This window comes from Triticum aestivum, chromosome 4A (assembly GCF_018294505.1).
Source record: "Triticum aestivum cultivar Chinese Spring chromosome 4A, IWGSC CS RefSeq v2.1, whole genome shotgun sequence".
Taxonomy (NCBI): domain Eukaryota; kingdom Viridiplantae; phylum Streptophyta; class Magnoliopsida; order Poales; family Poaceae; genus Triticum; species Triticum aestivum.
Genome location: NC_057803.1, coordinates 711933761 through 711951286, shown reverse-complemented (window position 1 = coordinate 711951286; position 17526 = coordinate 711933761).

Here is a 17526-nt window from a genome sequence, read left to right as displayed (position 1 = left end):
ACCTATTATGTGTTATGATCCGACAACCCCGAAGTGACAATAATCGGGATACTTCTCGGTGATGACCATAGTTTGAGGAGTTCATGTATTCACTATGTGCTAATGCTTTGGTCTCGTTCTCTATTAAAAGAAGGCCTTAATATCCCTTAGTTTCCGCTAGGACCCCGCTGCCACGGGAGGGTAGGACAAAAGATGTCATGCAAGTTCTTTTTCATAAGCACGTATGACTATTTGCGGAATACATGTCTACATTACATTGATGAACTGGAGCTAGTTCTGTGTCACCCTATGTTATAGCTATTATATGAGGAATCGCATCCGACATAATTATCCATCACTGATCCAATGCCTACGAGCTTTTCACATATTGTTCTCCGCTTATTTACTTTTCCGTTTCTATTGTTACAATCACTACAAAACCCAAAAACATTACTTTTGCTAACGTTACCTTTATTATCATACTACTTTGCTACTAAATATTTTGCTGCAGATACTAAGTTATCCAGGTGTGGTTGAATTGACAACTCAACTGCTAATACTCAAGAATATTCTTTGGCTCCCCTTGTGTCGAATCAATAAATTTGGGTTGAATACTTTACCCTCGAAAGCTGTTGCGATCCCCTACAATTGTGGGTTATTAGACGTATCATCTCCCCCAAGCTTAGACCTCGCTTGTCCTCAAGCGGAAGCCGAAATTGAAAAATATGTCCACATGTTTAGAGATAGAGGTGTCGATAAAAATAAAATATGGACATGAGGGCATCATGATCATTCTTATAACATCAACATAAATAGATTTTATCATATGATTTATTATGCTCAAGTAACGATCAATTCACAATGTCAAGTATAGTTCAGAAACTTCATTGGGAACTAAAAAACTATAATCTCAGTCATTGAAGCAATATCAATTTATCATAACATCAGAAATAGTCAAAAATAGAGCTTTTCAGCAAGTCCACATACTCAACTATCATATCGTCTTCTACAATTGCTAACACTCACGCAATATTTGTGTTTATGGAGTTTCAACCGGACACTGAGAAAGATAGGGGCTTATTGTGTTGCCTCCCAACGTATTCACCTTTGGGTGATGTCAACAATAATAATTCGTGCTAACTTACATCCAATTGGATATATATATATCAATATCTTTCAAACACGAGGAGCTTGCCAAAGGATAAAATGAAAAAGGGAAAGGTGAAGATCACCTTGACTCAAGTATAAAGTAAAAACATAAAGTAAAAGATAGGCCCTTCGCAGAGGGAAGCAGAGGTTGTCATGTGCTTTTAGGGCGATGCATAAAATCTTAATGCAAAAGAACGTCACTTTATATTGCCACTTGTATATGGACCTTTATTATGCAGTCTGTCGCTTTTATTGCTTCCATAACAAGATCGTATAAAGCTTACTTTCTCCGCACTAATAAGTCATACATATTTAGAGAGCAATTTTTATTGCTTGCAGCATGACAACTTACTTGAAGGATCTTACTCAATCCGTAGGTAGGTATGGTGGACTCTCATGGCAAAACTGGTTTTAAGGATATTTGGAAGCACAAGTAGTATCTCTACTTGGTGCAAGGAATTTTGGCTAGCATGAGGGGGAAAGGTAAGCTCAACATGTTTGGGAAGATCAATGACAATATACTTAAACTAAGATGTGAGAAAACATAAACCATTATGTTGTCTTCCTTGTCCAACATCAACTCTTTTAGCATGTCATACTTAATGAGTGCTCACAATCATAAAAGATGTCCAAGATAGTATATTTGTATGTGAAAACCTCTCTTTCCTTATTACTTCCTATTAATTGCAACGATGACCAAAACTATGTTTGTCAACTCTCAACAACTTTTATGTCTCATACTTTTTATATGTGAAGTCAATACTATCCATAAGATCAATATGAACTCTTTTATTCTTTTTATTCTTTCTACTTTCTCAAGATCATAGCAAGATAGCAAAGCCCTTGACTCAACACTAATCTTTATTATAGATATCTCACGGACTCGATTACATAAAGAGATCACAAAGCAAACTCAAAACTACTTGATACCAAAACTTCAGTCTACTAGATCAAGATAATACTAAAAGGATCGAACTAAGTAAAACCATAAAGGTAGGAGTGTGATGGTGATACGATACCGGGGCACCTCCCCCATGCTTGGCAGTTGCCAAGGGGAGTGCCCATACCCGTGTAATTAGGTCTCCTTCTTCATAGTTGGTGTTGTGATCTTCTTGGCGATGATGCCCCTCAGGATACGATTCTCCTCCTCGAGCTTATTGACTTGTTGTTTGAGGTCCATAATTTGTTTGCGGAGCTTGCCCGTAACGGCTAAAGCCCCCTTTACCCAAGGATGTTGCATAGCTTCTGGAAAACAAGTGACGCTCTTTTTCATGTTTTCATAAGAAAGAAATTTAACGTTGGAAGGGATGACCGAATTTGGAATAGCCGAGCTATGTAGTTCCCCCATCATGAATCCTGCTTGGAGGCGAGAGGTAACTTCTTGATCTTCCTCCATGGCATCTATCCTTTTCAAGTCGGCCTCCATCTCATCTTCTATTGATGGTCCAAAGTGATAAGCATCGCTATTTGCTCCTGGACCTGGTGTCGGGTGAGACACCCGACTCTCCCCGACTGACTCTTGAGAAGACATCTTGCTCTTAATCTACAACAGGAACAGCTCGAAACAAAAACAGAGGATATTTGCGTGATACGGTGGTCAAAACCTTCGGGAGATTATATAATTAATTTTTACCGACCAAAATACGTAACGTGCAAGAAAACGGAGTCCGGGAGGCACACGAGGTGGCCACGAGACAGGGGGGCGCGCCCTCCACCTTCATGGAGGCCTCGTCTCCTTCCCGGATTACTTCTTTCTTCCTAAAAGTCTTAAATATTCCAAACGGAGAAAAATTGCCATTAGAACTGTTTTGGAGTCGGTTTACTTACCGTACCACATACCTATTCCTTTTCGGAGTCCGAAACATTCTGGAAAGTGTCCCTTATGTATTCCTCTGGGGTTACGGTCTCAATAATATTAGTTTCAACATTGATAGGATTACCTGAGATATAATGTTTGACTCTTTGACCGTTCACCACCCTCGGACTTGTGCCTTCGAAGTTGTTGATTTTTATGGCACCAGAACGAAAGACTTCCCCGATAACGTAAGGACCTTCCCATTTAGAGAGAAGTTTTCCTGCAAAAAATCTTAAGCGAGAGTTGAATAATAACACATAATCACCTACGTTAAACTCACGCTTGTGTATCCTTTTGTCATGCCATCGTTTAACTTTTTCTTTGAACAACTTGGCATTCTCATAGGCTTGGCTTCTCCATTCATTAAGTGAGATAATATCAAACAACCTCTTCTCACCGGCAAGTTTGAAGTCATAGTTGAGCTCTTTAATAGCCCAATATGCTTTATGTTCAAGTTCAAGAGGTAAGTGACATGCTTTTCCATAAACCATCTTATACGGAGACATACCCATAGGATTTTTATATGCAGTTCTATAGGCCCATAATGCATCATCAAGTTTTTTGGACCAATTCTTTCTAGATCTATTGACAGTCTTTTGCAAAATTAATTTGAGCTCTCTATTGCTCAACTCTACTTGACCACTAGACTGTGGGTGATAAGGAGATGCAATTCTATGATTAACATCATACTTAGCAAGCATCTTACAGAAAGCACCATGAATAAAATGTGAACCACCATCAGTCATAAGATATCTAGGGACTCCAAACCTCGGAAAAAGAACTTCTTTAAGCATCTTAATAGAGGTGTTATGATCATCACTACTAGTTGGAATAGCTTCTACCCACTTAGTAACATAATCAACAGCAACTAAAATATGTGTGTAACCATTAGAGGCAGGAAAAGGTCCCATATAATCAAAGCCCCAAACATCAAATGGTTCAATAACAAGAGAATAATCCATAGGCATTTCTTGACGTCTACTAATATTACCTATTCTTTGACATTCATCACAAGACAAGACAAACTTACGGGCATCTTTGAAGAGAGTAGGCCAATAAAAACCAGATTGCAATACCTTATGTGCAGTTCTATCTCCAGCGTGGTGTCATCCATATGATTCAGAGTGACACTTGCGTAGGATCTGTTCCTGTTCATGCTCAGGTACACAACGTCTAATAACACCATCTAGTCCTTCTTTATAAAGGTGTGGGTCATCCCAAAAGTAATGTCTTAAATCATAAAAGAACTTTTTCTTTTGCTGGTATGTGAAACTAGGTGGTATAAATTTAGCAACAATGTAATTAGCATAATCAGCATACCAAGGAGCAGTACAAGAAGCATTAACGACCGCTAATTGTTCATCAGGAAAGCTATCATCAATAGGTAGTGGGTCATCAAGAACATTCTCTAACCTAGACAAGTTGTCTGCAACGGGGTTCTCAGCTCCCTTTCTATCAATAATATGCAAATCAAATTCTTGGAGCAAGAGAACCCATCTAATGAGTCTAGTCTTAGCATCTTTCTTTTCCATAAGATATTTAATAGCAGCATGATCAGTGTGAATAGTAACTTTGGAATCAACAATATAAGGTCTAAACTTATCACATGCAAACACAACTGCTAAGAACTCTTTTTCAGTAGTAGCATAATTTCTCTGGGCAGTATCAAGAGTCTTACTAGCATACTGGATAACATTCAACTTCTTATCAACTCTTTGCCCTAGAACGGCACCTACAGCATAATCACTAGCATCACACATAATTTCAAAGGGTAAATTCCAATCAGGTGGCTGAACAATAGGCGCAGTAATCAAAGCTCTTAAGTATTTCAAATGCTTCTACACAATGATCATCAAAGACAAAAGGAATATCTTTTTGCAATAAATTAGTCAGAGGCCTAGAAATTTTAGAAAAGTCCTTAATGAACCTCCTATAAAAATTGGCATAACCAAGGAAACTTCTTATACCTTTTATGTCCTTGGGACATGGCATATTTTCAATAGCATCAACTTTAGCTTTATCAACTTCAATACCTCTCTCAGAAATCGTATGCCCCAAGACAATGCCTTCATTAACCATAAAGTGGCACTTTTCCCAATTCAACACGAGACTAGTGTCTTCACATCTCTGCAAAACTCGATCAAGGTTGCCCAAGCAATCATCAAAAGAGGATCCATAAACGGAGAAATCATCCATGAATACCTCACAAATCTTTTCACAAAAGTCAGAGAATATAGCCATCATGCATCTTGGAAAGGTAGCAGGTGCATTACATAAACCAAAAGGCATATGTCTATAAGCAAAAGTACCGAAAGGTCAAGTAAAAGTAGTTTTTGATTGATCCTTCGCTGACACAGGTATTTGAGAGAAACCAGAATATCCATCTAGAAAGCAAAAATGTGTGTGTTTGGATAGTCTTTCTAGCATTTGATCAATAAAAGGTAAAGGGTAATGATCTTTCTTAGTGGCTTTATTTAATTTACGGAAATCAATTACCATCCTATAACCAGTGACAATTCTTTGCGGGATCAATTCATCTTTATTATTAGGAACGACAGTAATACCTCCCTTTTTAGGAACACAATGGACAGGGCTTACCCATTCACTATCAGCAACGGGATAAATTATACCTGCCTCAAGGAGATTTAGTATCTCCTTTCTTACCACTTCTTTCATCTTAGGATTTAATCATCGTTGAGGATCTCTAACTGGTTTGGCATCTTCCTCCACTTTAATTTTGTGTTGGCATAGAGTGGGACTAATGCCTTTAAGATCATCCAGAGTATATCCAATAGCAGCGCGGTGCTTCTTCAGAGTTTTCAATATTTTTTCTTCTTCTTGCTCTGAAAGGTTAGCACTAATAATAACAGGATATATTTTCTTTTCATCAAGATAAGCATACTTAAGATTATCAGGTAATGGTTTGAGCTCAAACACGGGATCACCCTTGGGTGGAGGGGGGTCCCCTAGGATTTCGACAGGTAAATTGTGTTTCAGAGTAGGACCCTGTTGAAGGAACACTTCATCTATTTCCCTTCTTTCATTCATAAACATATCATTTTCATGGTCTAGCAAATACTGTTCTAATGGATCAGTAGGAGGCACGGCAATAGAAGCGAGACCAATAATCTCATCCTTACTAAGTGATTCTTTATCACGGGGTTGTCTACGAAACTTAGTAAAATTAAACTCATGAAACATATCCCCTAAGCTAATAGCAACAATATCCTTTTCACAAGCAATCCTAGCATTAACAGTATTCAAGAAGGGTCTACCAAAAATAATGGGACAAAAGTCATCTTGTGGGGAACAAAGAACAAGAAAATCAGCAGGATATTTAACCTTCCCACACAAGACTTCGACATATCTAACAATCCCAACTGGTTTAATGGTGTCCCTATTAGCAAGCTTAATGGTAACATCAATATCTTCTATTTCAGCGGGTGCAATATCATGCATAATTTCTTTATATAAGTCATAGGGTATTGCACTAGCACTAGCACGCATATCACATAAGCCATGATAACAATGATCTCCTATTTTAACAGAAATAAGAGGCATGCCTACAACAGGTCTATGTATCTTAGCATCTGGTCTAGCAATATTAGCAGTCTCACCACAGAAATAAATAACATGCCCATCTAAATTATCATCCAAGAGATCTTTAACCATAGCAATACTAGGTTCAACTTTGATTTGCTCAGGAGGTGTATAAGTCCTAGTATTACTCTTACGAACAACAGTCGAAGTTTTAGCATGATCCTTTATCCTAACAGGAAAAGGAGGTTTCTCAACATAAGTAGTAGGAACAATAGGATCACTATAAGTGACAGTCTTTTCTTCTACTGTAATAGGTGCAACTACTTTTACTTCAATGGGAGGATTATATTTAAACCACTTCTCCTTAGGGAGATCAACGTGAGTAGCAAAATATTCACAAAAAGCAGCTACTATCTCAGAGTCAAGTCCATATTTAGCGCTAAATCCACGAAAAGCATCGGTATCCATAAAAGATTTAACACAATCAAACTTAGGTGTTATACCTGACTCCTTACCATTGTCGGAACCCCAATCTCCAGAGTTGCGTTTAATTCTTTCCATAAATCCCATTTGAATTCAATAGTCTTCAGCATATAAGAACCAGCACAGGAAGTATCGAGCATGTTGCGATCATTGGGAGAAAGTCGAGCATAAATTTTTTGAATAATCATTTCTCTGGAGAGCTCATGATTGGGGCATGAAAACATTGACTTAAGCCTCCCCCAAGATTGAGAGATGCTTTCTCCTTTGCGAGGCCAGAAATTATATATGTAATTACGATCACGATGAACAAGATGCATAGGATAGAACTTCTGGTGAGATTCCAACTACAATCGTTTATAATTTCAAGATCCCGTATCATCACATAGCCTATACTATGTCAATGCATCTCCCTTCAAAGATAAAGGCAAGGCCTTCCTTTTGACAACATCATCGGGAATACCTACAAGCTTAAATAATCCACAAACTTCATCCATAAAGATAAGGTGTAAATCAGGATACAATATTCCATCTCCTACAAAGGGATTAGCTAGCAGTTTCTCTATCATACCCAAAGGAAATTCAAAGTAAATATCTTCAGTAGGTTCAGTAGGTTGAGGAGCAACTCTTTGCTCTTCTGGTCGGGGTGAAGATACCCCGAACAAGCCCCTCAAAGGATTAGTTTCCATAGTAACAAGTGATAGAAAATTTCAGCACACTATATAAATGTTTCCTTACCAAGTTCCACTCACCAAAGGCGCTTCACTCCTCGGCAACGGCGCCAGAAAAGAGTCTTGATGACCCAAAAGTATAGGGGATCTATCGTAGTCCTTTCGATAAGTAAGAATGTCGAACCCAACGAGGAGCAGAAGGAAATGACAAGCGGTTTTCAGTAAGGTTTTCTCTGCAAGCAATGAAATTGTTGGTAACAGATAGTTTTGTGATAAGATAATTTGTAATGGGTAACAAGCAATGAAAGTAAATAAAGTGCATCAAGGTGGCCCAATCCTTTTTGTAGCAAAGGACAAGCCTGGACAATTTCTTATAATGAGAAAAACGCTCCCGAGGACACATGGGAATTATCGTCAAGCTAGTTTCATCACGCTCATATGATTCGCGTTTGGTACTTTGATAATTTGATATGTGGGTGGACCGGTGCTTGGGTGCTGCCCTTACTTGGACAAGCATCCCACTTATGATTAACCCCTATTGCAAGCATCCGCAACTACAAAAGAAGTATTAAGGTAAACCTAACAACAACATTAGACATATGGATCCAAATCAGCCCCTTATGAAGCAACGCATAAACTAGGGTTTAAGCTTCTGTCACTCTAGCAACCCATCATCTACTTATTACTTCCCAATGCCTTCCTCTAGGCCCAAATAATGGTGAAGTGTCATGTAGTCGACGTTCACATAACACCACTAGAGGAAAGATGACATACATCTCATCAAAATATCGAACGAATACCAAATTCACATGACTACTAATAGCAAGACTTCAGCCATGTCCTCAGGAACAAACATAACTACTCACAAAGCATATTGATGTTCATAATCAGAGGAGTATTAATATGCATTAAGGATCTCAACATATGATCTTCCACCAAGTAAACCAATTAGCATCAACTACAAGGAGTAATCAACACTACTAGCAACCCATACCAATTTGTGGTTTTGGATACAAGATTGGATACAAGAGATGAACTAGGGTTTGAGAGGAGATGGTGTTGGTGAATATGTTGATGGAGATTGACCCCCTCCCGATGAGAGGATCGTTGGTGATGACGATGGTGATGATTTCCCCCTCCCGGAGGGACATTTCCCCGGCAGAATAGCTATGCCGGAGCCCTAGATTGGTTCCGCCAAGGTTCCTCCTCGTGGCGGGGGAGTTTAGTCCCATAAGCTTGCTTCTAATTTTTTCTAGGGTAAAAGCCTTCACATAGCAGAAGATGGGCACCGGGGGGCCACCAGGGGGCCCAGGAGACAGGGGGCGCGCCCAGTAGGGGTGGGCGCACCCCCACCCTCCTGGCCAGTGTGTGGGCCCCCTCTGGTGTTTTCTTCGCTCAATAATTCTTATTAATTCCAAAAATGACTTCCGTGGAGTTTCAGGATTTTTGGAGCTATGCAGCATAGGTTTCCAATATTTGCTCCTTTTCCAGCCAGAATTCCAGCTGCCAGCATTCCCCCTCTTCATGGTAAACCTTGTAAAATAATAGAGAATAGCCATAAGTATTGAGATATAATGTGTAATAACAGCCCATAATGCAATAAATATTGATATAAATGTTGGGGAATGTAGCAGAAAATAAAAAATTTCTACGCTTCACCAAGATCAATATATGGATTCATCTAGCAACGAGATAGAGGAGTGCATCTACATACCCTTGTAGATCGCGTGGAAGAGTTCAAGAGAACGGGGTTGAGGGAGTCGTACTCGTCGTGATCCAAATCACCGGAGATCCTAGTGCTGAACGGACGTCACCTCCGCGTTCAACACACGTACGGTTGGGGAAGACGTCTCCTACTTCTTGATCCAGCAAGGGGAGGGAGAGGTTGATGGAGATCCAGCAGCACGACGGCGTGGTGGTGGAAGTAGCGGCGATCTCGGCAGGGCTTCGCCAAGCTCATCGAGAGGGAGAGGTGTTGCAGAGGGAGAGGGAGGCACCAGGGACTTGGGGTGCGGCTGCCCACCCTCCCCCCACTATATATAGGGCCCCTGGGGGGGCGCCGGCCCTAGGAGATCCCATCTCCAACGGGGGGCGGCGGCCAAGGGGGTGGCTTACCCCCCAAGCCAAGTGGGGCGCCCCCCACCCCTAGGGTTTCCTACCCTAGGTGCAGGGGAGGCCCAAGGGGCGCGCACCAGCCCACCAGGGGCTGGTTCACTTCCCCACTTCAGCCCATGGGGCCCTCCGGGATAGGTGGCCCCACCCGGTGGACCCCCGGGACCCTTCTGGTGGTCCCGGTACAATACCTGTGACCCCAAAACTTTCCCGACGGCCGAAACTGGACTTCCTATATATAATTCTTCACCTCCGGACCATTCCGGAACTCCTCGTGACGTCCGGGATCTCATCTGGGACTCCGAACAACTTTTGGGTTACCGCATACTAGTATCTCTACAACCCTAGCGTCACCGAACCTTAAGTGTGTAGACCCTACGGGTTCGGGAGACATGCAGACATGACCGAGACGACTCTCCTGCCAATAACCAACAGCGGGATCTGGATACCCATGTTGGCTCCCACATGTTCCACGATGATCTCATCGAATGAACCACGATGTCAAGGATTCAAGTAATCCCGTATACAATTGCCTTTTTCAATCGGTACGTTAGTTGCCCGAGATTCGATCGTCGGTATCCCAATACCTCGTTCAATCTCGTTACCGGCAAGTCACTTTACTCGTACCGTAATGCATGATCCCGTGACCAACCACTTAGTCACTTTGAGCTCATTATGATGATGCATTACCGAGTGGGCCCATAGATACCTCTCCATCATACGGAGTGACAAATCCCAGTCTCGATCCGTGTCAACCCAACAGACACTCTCGGAGATACCTGTAGTATACCTTTATAGTCACCCAGTTACGTTGTGACGTTTGGTACACCCAAAGCACTCCTACGGCATCCGGGAGTTACACGATCTCATGGTCTAAGGAAATGATACTTGACACTGGAAAAGCTCTAGCAAATGAACTACACGATCTTGTGCTATGCTTAGGATTGGGTCTTGTCCATCACATCATTCTCCCAATGATGTGATCCCGTTATCAATGCAATCCAATGTCCATGGTCAGGAAACCGTGACCATCTATTGATAAATGAGCTAGACAACTAGAGATTCACTAGGGACATGTTGTGGTCTATGTATTCACACATGCATTACGATTTCCGGATAACACAATTATAGCATGAATAAAAGACAATTATCATGAATGAGGGAATATAATAATAAACATTTTATTATTGCCTTTAGGGCATATTTCCAACAGTCTCCCACTTGCACTAGAGTCAATAATCTAGTTACATGGTGATGAATCGAACACCCATAGAGTTCTGGTGTTGATCATGTTTTGCTCGCGGAAGAGGTTTAGTCAACGGATCTGCGACATTCAGATCCGTATGCACTTTGCAAATATCTATGTCTCCATCTTGAACATTTTCACGAATGGAGTTGAAGCGACGCTTGATGTGCCTGGTCTTCTTGTGAAACCTGGGCTCCTTGGCAGGGGCAATAGCTCCAGTGTTGTTGCAGAAGAGTGTGATCGGCCCCAACGCATTGGGTATGACTCCTAGGTCGGTGATGAAATCCTTCACCCAGATTGCTTCATGCGCTGCCTCCGAGGCTGCCATGTACTCCGCTTCACATGTAGATCCCGCCACGATGCTTTGCTTGCAACTGCACCAGCTTACTGCCCCACCATTCAAAATATACACGTATCCGGTTTGTGACTTAGAGTCATCCAGATCTGTGTCAAAGCTAGCATCAACGTAACCCTTTACGATGAGCTCTTCGTCACCTCCATAAACGAGAAACATATCCTTAGTCCTTTTCAGGTACTTCAGGATATTCTTGACCGCTGTCCAGTGTTCCATGCCGGGATTACTTTGGTACCTTCCTACCAAACTCACGGCAAGGTTTACATCAGGTCAGGTACACAGCATGGCATACATGATAGACCCTATGGCTGAGGCATAGGGGACGACACTCATCTTTTCTCTATCTTCTGTCGTGGTCGGACATTGAGCTGAGCTCAATTTCACACCTTGCAATACAGGCAAGAACCCCTTCTTGGACTGATCCATTTTGAACTTCTTCAAAATCTTATCAAGGTATGTGCTTTGTGAAAGACCTATGAGGCGTCTCGATCTATCTCTATAGATCTTGATGCCTAATATATAAGCAGCTTCTCCAAGGTCCTTCATTGAAAAACACTTATTCAAGTAGGCCTTAATGCTGTCCAAAAGTTCTATATCATTTCCCATCAAAAGTATGTCATCCACATATAATATGAGAAATGCTACAGAGCTCCCACTCACTTTCTTGTAAACGCAGGCTTCTCCATAAGTCTGCATAAACCCAAACGCTTTGATCATTTCATTAAAGCGAATGTTCCAACTCCGAGATGCTTGCACCAGCCCATAGATGGAGCGCTGGAGCTTGCATACCTTGTTAGCATTCTTAGGATCGACAAAACCTTCCGGCTGCATCATATACAGTTCTTCCTTAAGATGGCCGTTAAGGAATGCCGTTTTGACGTCCATTTGCCATATCTCATAATCATAGTATGCGGCAATTGCTAACATGATTCGGACGGACTTCAGCTTCGCTACGGGAGAGAAAGTCTCATCGTAGTCAACCCCTTGAACTTGTCGATAACCCTTAGCGACAAGTCGAGCTTTATAGATGGTAACATTACCATCCGCGTCCGTCTTCTTCTTAAAGATCCATTTGTTTTCTATCGCTCGCCGATCATCGGGCAAGTCTGTCAAAGTCCAACTTTGTTTTCATACATGGATCCTATCTCGGATTGCATGGCTTCAAGCCATTTGTTGGAATCTGGGCCCGCCATTGCTTCTTCATAGTTCGAAGGTTCACCGTTGTCTAACAACATGATTTCCAGGACAGGGTTGCCATACCACTCTGGTGTGGAACGTGTCCTCGTGGACCTACGAAGTTCAGTAGTAACTTGATCCGAAGTACCTTGATCATCATCATTAGTTTCCTCTCTAGTCAGTGCAGGCACCACAGGAACATCTTCCTGAGCTGCGCTACTTTCCGGTTCAAGAGGTAGTACTTCATCAAGTTCCACTTTCCTCCCACTTACTTCTTTCGAGAGAAACTCTTTCTCCAGAAAGGACCCGTTCTTGGCAACAAAGATCTTGCCTTCGGATCTGAGGTAGAAGGTATACCCAATGGTTTCCTTAGGGTATCCTATGAAGACGCATTTTTCCGACTTGGGTTCGAGCTTTTCAGGTTGAAGTTTCTTGACATAAGCATCGCATCCCCAAACTTTTAGAAACGACAGCTTAGGTTTCTTCCCAAACCATAATTCATACGGTGTCGTCTCAACCGATTTAGACGGTGCCCTATTTAAAGTGAATGTAGCTGTCTCTAGAGCGTATCCCCAAAATGATAGCGGTAAATCGGTGAGTGACACCATAGATCACACCATATCCAATAGAGTACGATTACGACGTTCGGACACACCGTTACGCTGAGGTGTTCCAGGCGGCGTGAGTTGTGAAATGATTCCACATTTCCTTAAGTGTGTACCAAATTCTTGACTTAAATATTCTCCCCCACGATCTGATCGTAAGAACTTTATCTTTCGGTCACGTTGATTCTCTACCTCATTCTGAAATTCCTTGAACTTTTCAAAGGTCTCAGACTTGTGTTTCATCAAGTAGACATACCCATATCTACTGAAGTCGTCAGTGAGAGTGAGAACATAACGATATCCTCCGCGAGCCTCAACGCTCATTGGACCGCACACATCAGTATGTATGATTTCCAATAAGTTGGTTGCTCGCTCCATTGTTCCGGAGAACGGAGTCTTGGTCATTTTGCCCATGAGGCATGGTTCGCATGTGTCAAATGATTCATAATCAAGAGACTCTAAAAGTCCATCAGCATGGAGCTTCTTCATGCGCTTGACACCAATGTGACCAAGGCGGCAGTGCCACAAGTATGTGGGACTATCGTTATCAACTTTACATCTTTTGGTATTCACACTATGAATATGTGTAACATCACGTTCGAGATTCATTAAGAATAAACCATTGACCAGCAGGGCATGACCATAAAACATATCTCTCATATAAATAGAACAACCATTATTCTCGGATTTAAATGAGTAGCCATCTCGCATTAAACGAGATCCAGATACAATGTTCATGCTCAAAGCTGGCACTAAATAACAATTATTGAGGTTTAAAACTAATCCCGTAGGTAAATGTAGAGGTAGCGTGCCGACGACGATCACATCGACCTTGGAACCATTCCCGACGCGCATCGTCACCTCGTCCTTCGCCAGTCTCCGCTTATTCCGCAGCTCCTGCTTTGAGTTACAAATATGAGCAACCGCACCGGTATCAAATACCCAGGAGCTACTACGAGTACTGGTAAGGTACACATCAATTACATGTATATCACATATACCTTTAGTGTTGCCGGCCTTCTTGTCCGCTAAGTATTTGGGGCAGTTCCGCTTCCAGTGTCCCTTTCCCTTGCAATAAAAGCACTCAGTCTCAGGTTTGGGTCCATTCTTTGGCTTCTTCCCGGCAGCTGGCTTACCATGCGTGGCAACTCCCTTGCCATCCTTCTTGAAGTTCTTCTTACCCTTTCCTTTCTTGAAACTAGTGGTTTTATTGACCATCAACACTTGATGCTCCTTTTTGATTTCCACCTCTGTTGATTTCAGCATTGAAAATACTTCAGGAATAGTTTTCACCATCCCCTGCATATTGGAGTTCATCACAAAGCTCTTGTAGCTAGGTGGGAGCGACTGAAGGATTCTGTCAATGACCGCCTCGTCCGGGAGGTTAATCTCCAGCTGGGACAAGCGGTTGTGCAACCCAGACATTTTGAGTATGTGCTCACTGATAGAACTATTTTCGTCCATCTTACAACTGTAGAACTTGTCGGAGACTTCATATCTCTCGACCCAGGCATGAGCTTGGAAAACCATTTTCAGCTCTTCGAACATCTCATATGCTCCGTGTTGCTCAAAACACTTCTGGAGACCCGGTTCTAAGTTGTAAAGCATGCCGCACTGAACGAGGGAGTAATCATCAGCACGTGACTGCCAAGCGTTCATGACGTCTTGGTTCTCTGGGATGGGTGCTTCACCTAGCGGTCCTTCTAGGACATATGCTTTCTTGGCAGCTATGAGGATGATCCTCAGGTTCCGGACCCAGTCCGAATAGTTGCTGCCATCATCTTTCAGCTTGGTTTTCTCCAGGAACGCGTTGAAGTTGAGGTTGACATGAGCGTTGGCCATTTGATCTAAAAGACATTTTGCAAAGGTTTTTAGACTAAGTTCATGATAATTAAGTTCATCTAATCAAATTATTTAATGAACTCCCACTCAGATTAGACATCCCTCTAGTCATCTAAGTGATACATGATCCGACTCAACTAGACCGTGTCCGATCATCACGTGAGACGGACTAGTCATCATCGGTGAACATCTCCATGTTGATCGTATCTTCCATACGACTCATGTTCGACCTTTCGGTCTCTTGTGTTCCGAGGCCATGTCTGTACATGCTAGGCTCGTCAAGTCAACCTAAGTGTTTTGCATGTGTAAATCTGTCTTACACCCGTTGTATGTGAACGTTAGAATCTATCACACCCGATCATCACGTGGTGCTTCGAAACAACGAACTTTCGCAACGGCGCACAGTTAGGGGGAACACTTTCTTGAAATTATTATAAGGGATCATCTTATTTACTACCGTCGTACTAAGCAAATAAGAAGCAAAACATGATAAACATCACATGCAATCAAATAGTGACATGATATGGCCAATATCATATTGCTCCTTTGATCTCCATCTTCGGGGCGCCATGATCATCTTCGTCACCGGCATGACACCATGATCTCCATCATCGTGTCTTCATGAAGTTGTCACGCCAACGATTACTTCTACTTCTATGGCTAACGTGTTTAGCAATAAAGTAAAGTAATTTACATGGCGTTATTCAATGACACACAGGTCATACAAAAAATAAAGACAACTCCTATGGCTCCTGTCGGTTGTCATACTCATCGACATGCAAGTCGTGATTCCTATTACAAGAACATGATCAATCTCATACATCACATATATTTCATTCATCACATCCTTTTGGCCATATCACATCACAAGGCATATGCTGCAAAAACAAGTTAGACGTCCTCTAATTGTTGTTGCAAGTTTTTACGTGGCTTCTATAGGTTTCTAGCAAGAACGTTTCTTACCTGCGTAAAACCACAACGTGATATGCCAACTTCTATTTACCCTTCATAAGGACCCTTTTCATCGAATCCGCTCCAACTAAAGTGGGAGAGACATACACCCGCTAGCCACCTTATGCAACTAGTGCATGTCAGTCGGTGGAACCTGTCTCACGTAAGCGTACGTGTAAGGTCGGTCCGGGCTGCTTCATCCCACGATGCCGCCAAAGCAAGATAAGACTAGTAGTGGCAAGAAAATTGACAACATATACGCCCACAACAAGTTTGTGTTCTACTCGTGCATAGAAACTACACATAGACCTAGCTCATGATGCCACTGTTGGGGAACGTAGCAGAAAATAATTTTTTTCTACGCTTCACCAAGATCAATCTATGGAGTCATCTAGCAATGAGATAGAGGAGTGCATCTACATACCCTTGTAGATCGCGCGGAAGCGTTAAAGAGAACGGGGTTGAGGGAGTCGTACTCGTCGTGATCCAAATCACCGGAGATCCTAGTGCCGAACGGACGGCACCTCCGCATTCAACACACGTACGGTTGGGGAAGACGTCTCCTCCTTCTTGATCCAGCAAGGGGAGGGAGAGGTTGATGGAGATCCAGCAGCACGACGGCGTGGTGGTGGAAGTAGCGGCAATCTCGGCAGGGCTTCGCCAAGCTCAGCGAGAGGGAGAGGTGTTGCAGAGGGAGAGGGAGGCGCCAGGGACTTGGGGTGCGGCTGCCCTCCCTCCCCCCACTATATATAGGGCCCCTGGGGGGGCGCCGGCCCTAGGAGATCCCATCTCCAAGGGGGGGGGGGGGCGGCGGCCAAGGGGGTGGCTTGCCCCCCAAGCCAAGTGGGGCGCCCCCCCACCCCTAGGGTTTCCTACCCTAGGCGGAGGGGAGGCCCAAGGGGGGCGCACCAGCCCACCAGGGGCTGGTTCCCTTCCCCACTTCAGCCCATGGGGCCCTCCGGGATAGGTGGCCCCACCCGGTGGACCCTCGGGACCCTTCTGGTGGTCCCGGTACAATACGGGTGACCCCGAAACTTTCCCGACGGCCGAAACTGGACTTCCTATATATAATTCTTCACCTCCGGACCATTCCGTAACTCCTCGTGACGTCCGGGATCTCATCTGGGACTCCGAACAACTTTCGAGTTACCGCATACTAGTATCTCTACAACCCTAGCGTCACCGAACCTTAAGTGTGTAGACCCTACGGGTTCGGGAGACATGCAGGCATGACCGAGACGACTCTCCTACCAATAACCAATAGCAGGATCTGGATACCCATGTTGGCTCCCACATGTTCCACGATGATCTCATCAAATGAACCACGATGTCGAGGATTCAAGTAATCCCATATACAATTCCCTTTGTCAATCGGTACGTTACTTGCCCGAGATTCGATCGTCGGTATCCCAATACCTCGTTCAATCTCGTTTCTGGCAAGTCACTTTACTCGTACCATAATGCATGATCATGTGACCAACCACTTAGTCACTTTGAGCTCATTATGATGATGCATTACCGAGTGGGCCCAGAGATACCTCTCCGTCATACGGAGTGACAAATCC